Genomic DNA, 13,206 nt, shown 5'->3' with positions numbered 1-13,206 from the left:
GAGGAGGGGGTAGGAGGGAGGGGAGGGGAGGGGGAGAGTTGGGATTCTCTCTCACTCACTCTCTCGTTCTCTTTTCTTAAAGGGGCCGCGCGGGACGACGGGGTGGGCGCGCGGGCCCAGACGGGGCCTTCGAGGGCGCGGGCTAGGGAAGGGGGAGCGGCGGCGGCGAACGGGCTGGGAGGGCGGAGAGGCCGGTTTATTTTTAAATTCTGCCTCCACTCGCTCTCTCGCGCTCTGGTTCCTCCGAGTTGTTTATTCCATTTTCCTCTTCCTGAGAGGGCCGTCGCCGCTGCGCAGGCGCGCCGAGGCGCGGTGGCTTGTGGGTAGCGGGAGCGCGAGGGGAAGCCTCGCCAGGCGTTCGGCCCCTGGGGCATCCGCGAGCGGGCGGGCGTTTGGGTGGGCTGTCCGCGGTGGCCTTCCCAGACAGACGCTGATCAGGGTGGTGAAGTTCTCACGAGACGAATACCTTCCTTTTTTGTATATCCTCTTACTTATAAAACCAGGCGTCCTTTTTTAATTGAAAAGACAATATTAACAGAATGTAAACGGTCTATTTGAGGGGCCGCACCTTGGGAAGGAGCCCAAGTCCTCGCTCTATTTGAAGGGTAGTTTCATCTGTTTGCCACACTTCCTCTCCCTGTTTTTTCACCACCTTCCTCTTTTTCCTTATCCTTGAAGGTGATGAGAGCTGCAGGACTGATTACCTTAACTTCTGGGCCTTCTATCAAAAAACTGAGCCAAAAAAGGTTGATTTGGACAAACCCCCTGCTCAGTGCAGCACCTGTTTTCTCTATTTATATTACTGAAAGGCTTCAGTAAAATATTATGAAAAATAAGATGCCACCTGGGGACAACACTGCCTAGGCAGCGCCAGAACGTTTCATTTATAAATGTGCTAGATTGCTTCTCTCCAATCAGCCTAGTCTTGATTTGAAATTCATTTTTAAAAGATAGTTTTTCCCTCAGCCATCTCTAATGTTTTGCTGCACTGTATTTAAAAAAAAAAAAAAAAGTTTTCCCTTGCTATGAAGAGAAAAGTAACTTTAACATTTTAGTTTTTCTCCTCTGTAAAAGATTTTCTCAGAAGGCAGCATCACAGTTGTGAAGGGGGAGTATATGTTGACAGTATTTAAGGAATTGTGGCAAACAGAAGAGATCACAGAAGAACGGATATAAGCAAGTGTACTACACTGCAAAAAGGGGGAAAAGTGGATCCCATACATCACAAACTGGTAAGCCTGGTGATGTTCCTTAACTAAATTCGAAAATAACATTGTCTTATGTCTTTTGTTTAAGAACACTTTCGTATATTTATTTATTCAGCAAATATTTACTAATGCCTCTCATGTGTAGCAGGAACTGCTAGGAGCTGGAGAAACCAAAGTAAATTAGATGCAGTCTTGTCTGAGTTCAAATGGATTGTTTATCCCTCTGGTTGCAGATCCCTGCATAAAGTACACAGGCTTGATTATAAAGCAGTGCCTTAGTGCTAATCTTATCACATTGGCTATTAGAGGATAGTAAAGATAGACTTTCTGGAGAAAGTTGATACCATAATAGCAGAAGTTGAGAACATCTGCTTTGAATTCAGACAGATGAGAATTTGTAAGCTGAGGCTTAATAGCTGTGTTCCTCTCAGTAAGTTGCTTCACTTCTCTGTGCCTTATTTGTAGAACAGATAATAGTATCCACTTCATAAATTGTATGTAAAGTGTCCCATGCTAGTAAGAATTCAGTAGACTTTAGCTATTGCTATTAGAATTGCTGCTAGTAGTAATAAACATAGAAGGGTGCAGAAAATAGCTTTACAGACAAAGCAGACAGCTTGTGCAAAAGGCCTTGCAGTGAAAGAGAGCTTTCATTATACAATAGTGATCACCAAAGTGTCTGTATGGCATGTTAAAGGATTTGACTCTTTCTTGAGGGCAATAGAAAGTTACTACAGGGTTTTAAAAAGTCAACTAAGGACATGATCAGATTTCCTTTTAGAGAAAAACATTTTAATTCTTATAAGAATCCAATGAGGAAAGTTAAGGAAGATGGGTTATCACCATTTTGTAGATGAACAAAGTGAGTAAGGTCTGGATTTACACAGAGTTACCAACTTGTAAGTTGCAAAGCCAACTTACAGGGACTTCTAATTATAAAATGTGCTCTTTAGGGGGCCTGGGTGGCTCAGTCAGTTAAGCAACCAACTCTTGATTTCAGCTCAGGTCATGACCTCAGTGTCCTCAGCATAGAGTCTGCTTGTCCCACTCCCTCTGCTCCTCCTGCTCTCTCTCTCAAATAAATAAATAAAATTTTTTTTTAAGTGCTCTTTCCATTATACATTTGCCATTCCTAAATGAACATGTATGTTTATTAATGTCTTGGAAAGGAAAGTGGTGTCTGTGGTGGACAACAGAGGTTCATTAAATTCATGCCAAATTAAGCATATTATTCAAATAAACTTATTGAGAATCTGTGTACTATGTATCAAGCAAGTTTTGTGCTAGGCTTTGATACGCAAAAATGTGTAAAATACAGCCTGGGAATCATGAGGGGAAACACCAAAGAGAAATCATCCCTCAATACCCCATTTGACAGAGTTTTCTATTAAACCATTCTGAACAAGATGGAGAAAAGTAGACTAAGATACTATAGTTAAGTGACTTAAGTATCTTTGATTAGTCATAATCAAAACGTTGATAAAGCTGCCATTGGAGCTCCTTAAACAATATCCAAAGAGTATTGATAAATTGATACATGTCAACATGATCTTTGCTATCTTTCTTTGGACTCTCTTCTTAACATTTTATGAAAAAAAAATTTATTCGCTGCCTAGATGGAGAAATATATAGCATGTTTAGCAGATCCGTAATGTGTTGCAAAACCAGTGGGGATAGATAATGCAATAAATAACAGATTAGGATTTGTAAATGTCCATCAGCTGAAAAAAAAAATGGACCAGTGCTAACAAAATGAAACCTGAATTAAATTGGAGGGAAATAGAGCAAACAGGCACTTTTTTTTTTTAAGATTTTATTTATTATTTATCTGTCAGAGAGAGAGCACAAGCAGGGGGAGTGGCAGGCAGAGGGAGAAGCAGGCACCCCACTGAGCAAGGAGCCTGATGCAAGACTCAGGACTTGATCCCCAAGGGCTCCGGGATCAGGACCGGAGCCTAAGGCAGACGCTTAACCCACTGAGCCACTCAGGCATCTCACAAATAGGCACTTTAATATATTACCTGATGATACAACCTTTCCCCATGCCCCCCCAAAGCAAATAGGCAATATTTTTTCAAAACCCTTTAAAATGTACATTGCCTTTGAACTATTGTTGTTCTACTTGGCAAATAAGTCCTAAGAAAATAACTGTAAATAAGGAGTTTTATGCTCCCATCTAATCATTGCAAAATTTAATATGAAAGCCAAAAAAGAAAGAGTTGCTAAAAATATAAATTCTAAAACCAAGGAAAATGGTTAAATAGTTGACTATCCACTTGGGATATTATGCAGCCATTAAAAAAGGCAACCATGAAGATGTACAGTAGTGCTTACAAAACAATGTAAATATTTACCATGATACAAAACTGTATATGCTGGGGCGCCTGGGTGGCACAGCGGTTAAGCGTCTGCCTTCGGCTCAGGGCGTGATCCCGGCGTTATGGGATCGAGCCCCACATCAGGCTCCTCCACTTTGAGTCTGCTTCTTCCTCTCCCACTCCCCCTGCTTGTGTTCCCTCTCTCACTGGCTGTCTCTATCTCTGTCAAATAAATAAATAAAATCTTCAAAAAAAAATTGTATATGCTGTGTTATTATAATGATGTAAACAATAAAAAACCTAATAGAAATAATGATAAAGTAACTGCCTTAAAACATATCAGTGGCTTTTACTAACGTGGTAAAATGACAGAATATTTTCCTATCTTTCCTCCGCTTCCCAAATTTGTATCATGAACAGATATTATTTCTATAATAGGAAAATAAGCGTTAAAATGTATTGTAATTTAATCTTAACCTTTTAATTCTGAGGAGTTAGTATTAATTCTGAGGAGTTGTTAAATTGTGTATTTTTGGTTTCATTTTGTTTTCCAATAAATTAATTTTGTGAAGACAAGCTGGACATTCATTTGTTGCCCATTTTTTTTTTTAAAGATTTATTTATTTATTTATTCAAGCAGAATGAGACGACTCCATGAAAGGAATTTAACAAAAAATGAAAGGAAAGAAGCAGGCTCTGGGTGGGAGCTGGCTGCGTCCCTGCGGGACCGCCTGAGCTGCAGAGCTTGCTGTGCCACTCAGGCGCCCCTCATTTGTTGCCCATTTCTTCAAATTTTCACTACTCCAATGTTTCCCAAAGTATATTTCACAGATGACTGGTTCAGCAGTATATTGACTGCTTTTACACAAAGGAAAAGGTTCTGTTGTTGGGAAAATTTGGGAAATGCCGTGTTAAACAACTTTGTCTTTTTCAGAGCCTTGAATATGTTGGTATGTTGTAATTCTCCAAAAGCAGGATTTAGTGAGCAGAATTTACCATAATTTTTAACACTTTTTTTTTTTTACTCATCTTGCAGAGTCAGTGTTCCTCAAACACACTTTGAGAAACACTGTCCGAGTCACGTGCCTTCTCATTGCCCCAGTATAACCTATTTTAAATTGTGTCTGCATTCTTCAGTCCCTCCCCCATCCCAAACCTTCTACCTTGCTTTCTACTTCATATGGCCATAAAAAGAAAGCACTGCCTATGTCCTTAGAACAGGAGCCCCTTCTTCCATCTAGGACTGATCCTTTCACTTATGCTCCGAACTTCCTAACATTTCCTCAGGGGTCTAGTGTTCTCCTTCCAGCATCTTCTCTGACTCTCGTAGTATGTGAATATGTAAGGTCTCACACTGAAATAATGTTTAGGGTCTCCATTCCTTTCTTTTGTGAGCCTTTTGTAATCAGAAACAAAAATATTTTTGTTTTTGTTTTTTAAAATACCAGAAAGAAACACTGCTGGTAGAAAGGCTAATTAATATGAGCACTTTGGAGGGCAAATTTGGCAATATTTGTAAAATTTTTAAATATCCATGCCCAAAACCCAACAATGCCATGCTTGGTATCTCCCTTAGAAAAACCCTTTTGTGCTCAAGGAGGCATGCATCACGATGTTCATTTGAGGCATTGTTGATAATAGTGAAATTGGAAATAACCTAAATGTTCGTAAATGTAGAGCTAGATCTATTTGTGCCATTACACTCCAAAAGCTGTTGTTGAATGAGAAAAATCACAATACAGGTAAATATGGAATATAGCACCTTTTATCCAAAATAAACATGTTTCCTACAATGATATATAAAATGTGCACAGAAAGGACTGGAAAGATAAACATTACATTGCTAACAGGTTGGAGATCAGGAGCAGTGGTAAAAGGGGACTTTAGCTTTATCTGTGATGTTTCAGATTTTACAAGAAGAATATATGCCTGCTTCAGTAATTAAAATTTGATTTTAAAGAAAGAAAACCCTCACTTTCATTGGTTTCCTTCTTTTGTCCTAACTTCTCTTCACAGGCAATTTATTTGAATCGTCCATTCATAACCAGTCTCTTCATCTCCATTCATCCCTTAATCGAGAATAATTGGGCATTACCCTTGCTTTGTTTTGTTGTTTTGTTTTGTGTTTTGTGTTTTGTCTTATCGCCCTTGCTTTGTTAAATAACCAGGGCCACGGCTGATATTCATTAGCAAATTTATTAGCTATTTTTCAGCCACTTTATTCTTCCCCTGTAATATTCAACAGTAATAACCATTTTTGTGGTGCTCCTCACTCAGCTTCCAGTCACCCCTCCCACTTGTTTTTCCTTCCTCCTCTTTCATGTTGCCTCTGCCTCTGCCATTCAGTGCTGCCCGCATGGTGGGTCTTGCAGAAACACTGTAAAATGCATTTCAAGTAATTAATGTATTAAAACTTAATACATTGCATAGGATATCCTCTGAGGCTTAAGCTTGTGTGGTGAACACGAAATGTAATGCTAATGAGACACAAAAGTACACTGAATTTGGAATTAAAATAACTGGTACATTAGACCCATGTGGCTTTTAGCAAGTCCCTTAACCTCTTTTAAGCTTCAGTTTCTTAATTTTTAAAATGGAAATGATACCTATTTTATGGGGCTGTCTTGAGGATTGAATGATCTCTCTGCCACTAAGTAAACAAAGTCTCTATTTACAAAATAATTTTAACCACCTTTCTGTGTAGAACGCATTTTAGTTCTCACAACTTCTTATCTTACTGTATTTACCTCTAGCACTCTGGCTCATGTATCCCTCTCCTTATATGATGATGATGTCGGCAATTACTGTAATGATGCCTCAAATTCCATAGCATTTCACAGCTTACAAAAGCAGTCAGGCCTAGTTTTCATTTCTCCTCCCAACCATCCTGTGAAACAGTTAAAATGAGAATGTTATTTTAATATTGGGAGCCTGAGACTTTAAAAAGATCTCTAAGGTTCTATGACTTGCCCCAAAATAGTGAGCTTAGACTCTTCAAAATCTCATGTTTTATCATCTTCTCCTAATCTATAACCATCTCAGTAAGGTTTGTGTCCTCTCATTCTGGATTTTCTTACTGTTACCTTAGTCCACCTTGAGATTAATATATTCCTTCCTTATCCTTCGTTAAAATGCACCAAATTCATATTTCATTCCATTGGATACTCTGTTAAGATAGACCTCAAGCAAGTCTGGGGTTTTGAAACCTATAATTACGTACTAATAGGGAGGGAGGGTAACTTCCAAAATTATTTATGTGTGCTTTAATGGTAGTATTTACAAATGCTCATTCTTCAAATTTTCACTACTCCGGTGTTTCCCAAAGTATATTTCACAGATGACTGGTTCAGCAGTATATTGGCTGCTTTTACACACAGGAAAAGATTCTGTTGTTGGGAAAATTTGGGAAATGCCGTGTTAAACAACTTTGTTCTTTTCAGATCCTTGAATATGTTGGCATGTTGTAATTCTCCAAAAGCAGGATTTAGTAAGCAGAATTTACCATGATTTTTTAACACTTTTTTTATCATCATGGTAGCAAATCTTCATTCTTTAAAGGAAGACCAGATTTTTGGAGATGACGCGAAGTTATCAGAGCCAGGCGTGGTAAATGATAAAAATAACTGAACAGGGCCATGTCATTTGTGATTTAAAATAATGATGTCAATATAAACAAAACCAATATTCTTGTGTAGCTTAAAAGCTGATGCTGAAAATAATTTCCTAAAAACAATGGGAAAATTGTTAGTGTGTAAGTGTATAATCTTCCCATGTAACTATTATAAGTATTCTATAAGAAATGTGTTCATTTGATTTTATAGTCTAATGTGTTTGCTTTTTGAAAAATATCCTAAGGCCTTATTTTTCACACATTTCCTATCTCCTCAAAAATATTTTGTAGGCGGGGCGCCTGGGTGGCACAGCAGTTAAGCGGCTGCCTTCAGCTCAGGGCGGGATCCCAGCGTTCTGGGTTCGAGCCCCACATCAGGCTCCTCCGCTATGAGCCTGCTTCTTCCTCTCCCACTCCCTCTGCTTGTGTTCCCTCTCTCGCTGGCTGTCTCTATCTCTGTCAAATAAATAAATAAATAAAATCTTTAAAAAAAAAAAAATATTTTGTAGGCAACGGCCTACTTCCATAGGATGGCTGTGTCTTTAGGAAGGGTTCGTTCTTGAGTATCCTTTACTAAAAACAAATATTTAGACAACTCCAAGTCGTTTTCATGCTATGAAGATTATATCCAAAACTGTAACTAGTCCATAAATCATATTTGCTTTGGGATATAGTGTGAGAATTATATTTTGTCTGGGTGGCCTCTAGCAACATTCCCCCAGCAGCCGACCGCTAAAAGCTAAAGTTGATGTTAATTTGTATTAAGTACCAGGAATAGAGAAAACTTCACATTTTCTGAGTAGTTAGTGATTATGTTAGTGATAGCAGCCTGAGTTTAAACCATTCTCCCTCAAGGCAACTAACATGGAAACTGCTTGTAGATAACTTAGGATTGACTATTTTTGACTCCCAGAAATGAAATTGACTGCATTTATATCTGTTTCTTCTATATTTTGTAAAATTGTGTGTCCTCTTATGCTCTAAGTTCTGCGCTATCATTCTATATAAGATTGTTAGCAACTTCCTAGTGTTAATCTTGTTTTGACAAATTTCTGGTGCACTTAAAACAGAAGTCTTTCTACTTGTGGCAGTTAGAAGTAACTGATATGTTGGGGCGCCTGCTTCGGTGGTTCATTCGGTTAAGCCTCTAACTTTGATCTCACCTAAGGTCTTGATCTCAGGGTAATGAGTGCAAGCCCCGAGTCCAGTCGGGCTCCATGCTGGGTGTGGAGCCTACTTAAAAACAAAAACAAAAAACAATTGGTATGTTGAAAAAAGTTTTAGTGTATCTGTGACCCTCTATAGAAGAGGTAGTCTTTCATCAATGTCATCAAGACTCGCTATATTCCTGTGTGAAGGCAAACATGATTTTAACGTAGTCGTACCTTGGAAATAACCCTGATTATTAAAGTATATCACCGTTATCATCCATACAGCCTTACAGAAGTACCTTCAATTTAGCAAAGCTCACTGCCACCATTTCTGTTGATCAGGCACCCCTACTCCAGAAAATCACTTCAACATTTCCATGTGTAATATGCCCATTATTATAATTTTAAATCTAACAGTGCTATATTAATAATTTATTTTACTATTTGCAAAGATTAGGGATTTGTTGTGCACATTTTCTAGTTTATACTCTGATGAAAAGCTTTATATCAGGAGACTTGCTGAAAAAATGTATATATTAAAACAAGAATCTTAATAGGATATGCCATCAGTAAAATTAAAATGAGACTCCTCGAAGCAAGAAACTGTCTTTTGCACAAGTCTGCTCAATCGCCCTGCATAACCTAGTGTAAAGCAAGGACCTAGGTACTACAAGTTTATTTAGGATTTTTGATTTGCCTAAGTGAAAACAAAAACAAGAGTGAAAATATTAACATTAGGTAAAGAAAAATTAAGGCCAAAACATTAAGTGTGCAAAAGAGGAACATTATGTAAAGATAAAAGGTGAAGTCCACAAAATAATAATAATCTTAATAAACTTTTATACACCAGACAATATTACTGAATGCCAAAATGCAAGAACACCTAGCAATATAGAACTTGGTTTGCATCACACACACATTGTCACACACACACACACACACATAATTATAATGGTAGAGTTTAATAACAGAATTTAACAGACAAAAAACAGGGATATTACTATTTTAATAATATAATCAACTGGCTTATGTTTCAGCCAAATAGAGAACTTTGTACCCTATTACCAAAATGTATATTCTATTCATATAACCATGGAAGATTTACCAAAATTAAACATATCCTTGGCCATAATATAAACCACAATACATTTCAAAAGATAGGGATTTTATAGGCTACATTTTCTGATTATAATTCAATATAATTAGAAATCAATGCTAAGGGGCGCCTGGGTGGCACAGCGGTTAAGCGTCTGCCTTCGGCTCAGGGCGTGATCCCGGCGTTATGGGATCGAGCCCCACATCAGGCTCCTCCGCTATGAGCCTGCTTCTTCCTCTCCCACTCCCCCTGCTTGTGTTCCCTCTCTCGCTGGCTGTCTCTATCTCTGTCAAATAAATAAATAAATAAATATTTTTTAAAAAAAGAAATCAATGCTAAAAAGAGGATAAGAAAGCCCACCCATTTGGAAATTAAGAAATATTTTTCTGAATATTTGCAGGACCAAGGAGAAAATAAAACTGAAATTACAAACATCCAAACGTCAATGAAAAGGAGTACATACTGCATCTTAAAGACTAGACTACACTGCTATACTAAGAAGAAATGTATACATAGTCTCAAGTATTTTTATTATTAAAAGAGAATAAGGGGCACCTGGGTGGTTCACTAAGTGGAGCGTCGGACTCTCAATTTCAGCTTCATGGGATCCAACCCCCTGGGTTGGGCTCTGCGCTCAGTGGGGAATCTGCCTCTCTCTCTCTCTCTCTCTCTCTCTCCCTCTTTCTCTCTCTCAAATAAATAATCTTTTTTTAAAAAAGAATGAATAGTAACAAACTTACACAAGGACAAAATGAACTGAGAGGAGGAAAAGGGAATGTGTTACAAAGGAAAGACTGAAACTAAGGAAATAGAAAACATCAAAAGGTTTAAACAGATACACTCCTAGCAAGTCCAATGATAGCAAGAAGAAAGAAAAATGTCCATCATTATTATCTTCAGAACACAGGAAATAACTACCAATCTACAATACAATGTTCAATGAAAATATTCTTTAAAAATGAAAATGAAATAAAGAGTTGAGACAAAATCAGAAAATTAGTCACTGGCAGACCCACACTAAAGGATTTCAGATGGAAGGAATGAAGAGCAATAGGGTGAAATATACTGATAAAATCAAATGAATATGGACCATATAAAACAAATAGCAATGCCTTGTGGGGTTTCAAATAGATGTGGAATTAAAAGACATGAAAACAACACATTAATCATAAGGGATATGGGGGCGCCTGGGTGGCTCAGTCAGTTAAGCGGCTGCCTTCAGCTCAGGTCATGATCCCAGGGTCCTGGGATCGAGCCCCATGTCTAGCTCCCTGCTCAGGTGGAGTCTGTTTCTCCCTCTTCCTCTGCCTCACCCCACTGTGTGCTCTCTCTCTCTCTCTCAAATAAATAAAATCTTAAAAAAAAAATCATAAGGGATATAAATGAAGGACCTTAAATTCCTTGCATTTTCAAAGAAGTAATAAAAGTAGTAATTTATCTTAGACTTCGGTAAGTCAAAGGTGCCTATTGTAACCTCTAGGATAACTACTGAAAGTAAAGCAAAAATATATAACAACCTAATACAAGGGGAGAGGGATGGAATAATAAAGCATTTGGTCAAAAAAAAAATCAAGAAAGGAGAGAAAATTGAACATAGAATAGGCAGAACAAATGGAAAAGAAGAAAGATAACTTTAAATCTAAATATATTAAATGTAAACCATCGAGCTCCAATTAAAAGACAAAGTCTTTCAGCCTTTCCAAGCTACTCGTAGAGCAGTCCATATGACATTGTTCTGGGTTCCCGTGCTAACCTAAAGGGAATCTTGCACAACGTCCTGGGTTCTTGTGGTAACTTAAAGGGAAGTTTTCACAATGTCCGGATCACTTGGTGTTCTGCAATGAAAGAGGGGGATGTCTTCAAATTCCTTGCAGCAGGAGCCCACTTAGCTGGCACCAACCTTGACCTCCAAATGGATCAGTACATCTGCAAAAGGAAAAGCGACGGTATCCACGTCATAAATATGAAAAGAACCCGGGAGAAGTTTCTGCTCGCAGCTCGAGCCACTGTTGCCTTTGAGAACTCGGCTGATGTCGGTTGTCACATCCTCCAGGAATACCGGCCGGCCGGCGGGCTGTGCTGAACTTCGCTGCTGCTTATTGCTGGAACCCTCACTAACGAGAACCAGCCTTCACGGAGCTGAGATTTCTGGTGCCTTCCTGGCTGTCCTCCGGCCTCCCAACGCAGGCGCCGTAAGGGGCCTCCCACTGCTCTGTATTACACGGACTCTCCTCTGCGCAGTGCAGACACTGCCGGCCCATGCAACATCAAGGGCGCTCGCTCCGCGGGGCTCATGTGCCACATGCTGGCCGGGGAAGTTTAGTGCATGCATGGCACTGTCTCCTTTGAACCCCCGTGGGCGGTCCTGCCTGATGTCTACTTCCACAGAGACCCTGAAGAGATGGAGAAGGAGGAGCGGGCTGCTGCCGAGAAGGCCAGGAGCAAGGAGGAATTTCAGGGCGAGTGGACTGTTCTAGCTCCCGGCTTTACTGCTACTCAACCCAAGGTCACGGACTGGTCTGACAGCGCATATGTCCCCTGAGCCTGTCCACGACTGCAGCCCGGAGTGTTCAGCCGGCCACAAAGCCTGGTCTGCAGCTCCCACTGCTCAGACCACTCAAGGGTAGGAACTGTTCAAGTCTATTCTTCCACAGACTCTTAAATAGAAAATGGAAGTAAGGTTGATGGAAAATAAACGAATAAAACAAAGACTTTTGGGTTGGATTAAGAAGAAAACTATATATCAGGGTTCAATCACAGAAGCACAATCACTGTTGTGATAAAGAATAAGGTGTTTATTATAGAAATTAGATCTTACACATTTGGGGGACATTTGATAAAATTTAATGTCCATGATATTTTAAAAAATCCATACAAACTAGGAATGGAAAGGAGCATATTTAATCTATAAGTGGTATCTATTTAAAAAAAAACTATAACAAACAGCATATTTAATGGTGAACTGTTAATAGTTTCCCTCTGAAATCAAGACATGGATGCTCATTATCACCAGGTACACTAATATGGTACCAGAGGTCCTAACCAATACAAAAATGGAGAGAGAAAGAATGAAGGATGGAAAAGGAAGAAGTAAAACTAAAGATCCTTAGAAAATAGTTTGTAGGGGCGCCTGGGTGGCTCAGTGGGTTAAGCGTCTGCCTCTGGCTCAAGTCATGGCCCCAGGGTCCTGGGATCCAGTCCCACATCAGGCTCCCCGCTCAGTGGAGAGCCTGCTTCTCCCTCTTCTCCCTGATTGTGCTCTCTCTTGCTATCTCTGTCTCTGTCTCTCTCTCAAATAAATAAATAAAATCTCGAGGAAGAAAAAGAAAGAAAGAAAGAGAGAAAGAAAAAGAAAGAAAGAAAGAAAGAAATGTTTATATAATGTGACTGGATACGGAGTCAACATACACTCTCTGTATTTCTATATATCAGCAAAAATTAGAAAACTGGAAAAAATTTAAATGATACCATTTATACAAGCATACCTAGAAACAATTCTAATGAGCTGTATGTCTCACAGAACTATAAGAAGGTAAGAAAGGCATGAATTAGTATTAAGGAAACCTAAATAAATAGGTAAAGCAAGTTCACCGATTAGAAATATTATACAGATGTCAATCTCCCCAGATTGATATTAGATTTGGTACAATTTTTATCAAACCCAAGTGGGATTTATGTATGTGTATGAGTGTGTACTACAGACCAGTAAAGAAAGTGTTGTCTCTTTTTTTTCTAACATTTTATTTATGTATTTGTTTATTTATTTGAGAGAGAGAAAGCACGAGTAGGGGTAGGGGCAGAGGGAGAGGGAGAGAAGCAGACT

At 39.0% G+C, this 13,206-nt stretch overlaps 1 long non-coding RNA gene across 1 annotated transcript; it reads left to right on the top strand.

Annotated features, from left to right (window-relative positions):
• The first annotated feature begins 88 nt into the window (after positions 1 to 88).
• Positions 89 to 12,092, top strand: LOC103664319. Its single transcript, XR_568991.2, has 2 exons — positions 89 to 1,232; positions 9,784 to 12,092. It is a non-coding gene; the product is annotated as an uncharacterized LOC103664319 (long non-coding RNA).
• The last annotated feature ends 1,114 nt before the right edge of the window (positions 12,093 to 13,206 follow it).

Source organism: Ursus maritimus, unplaced genomic scaffold (assembly GCF_017311325.1).
Source record: "Ursus maritimus isolate PB19 unplaced genomic scaffold, ASM1731132v1 scaffold_10, whole genome shotgun sequence".
In the NCBI taxonomy this organism is placed as follows: Eukaryota; Metazoa; Chordata; class Mammalia; order Carnivora; family Ursidae; genus Ursus; species Ursus maritimus.
This window is presented reverse-complemented; position numbering and strand designations above follow the sequence as displayed.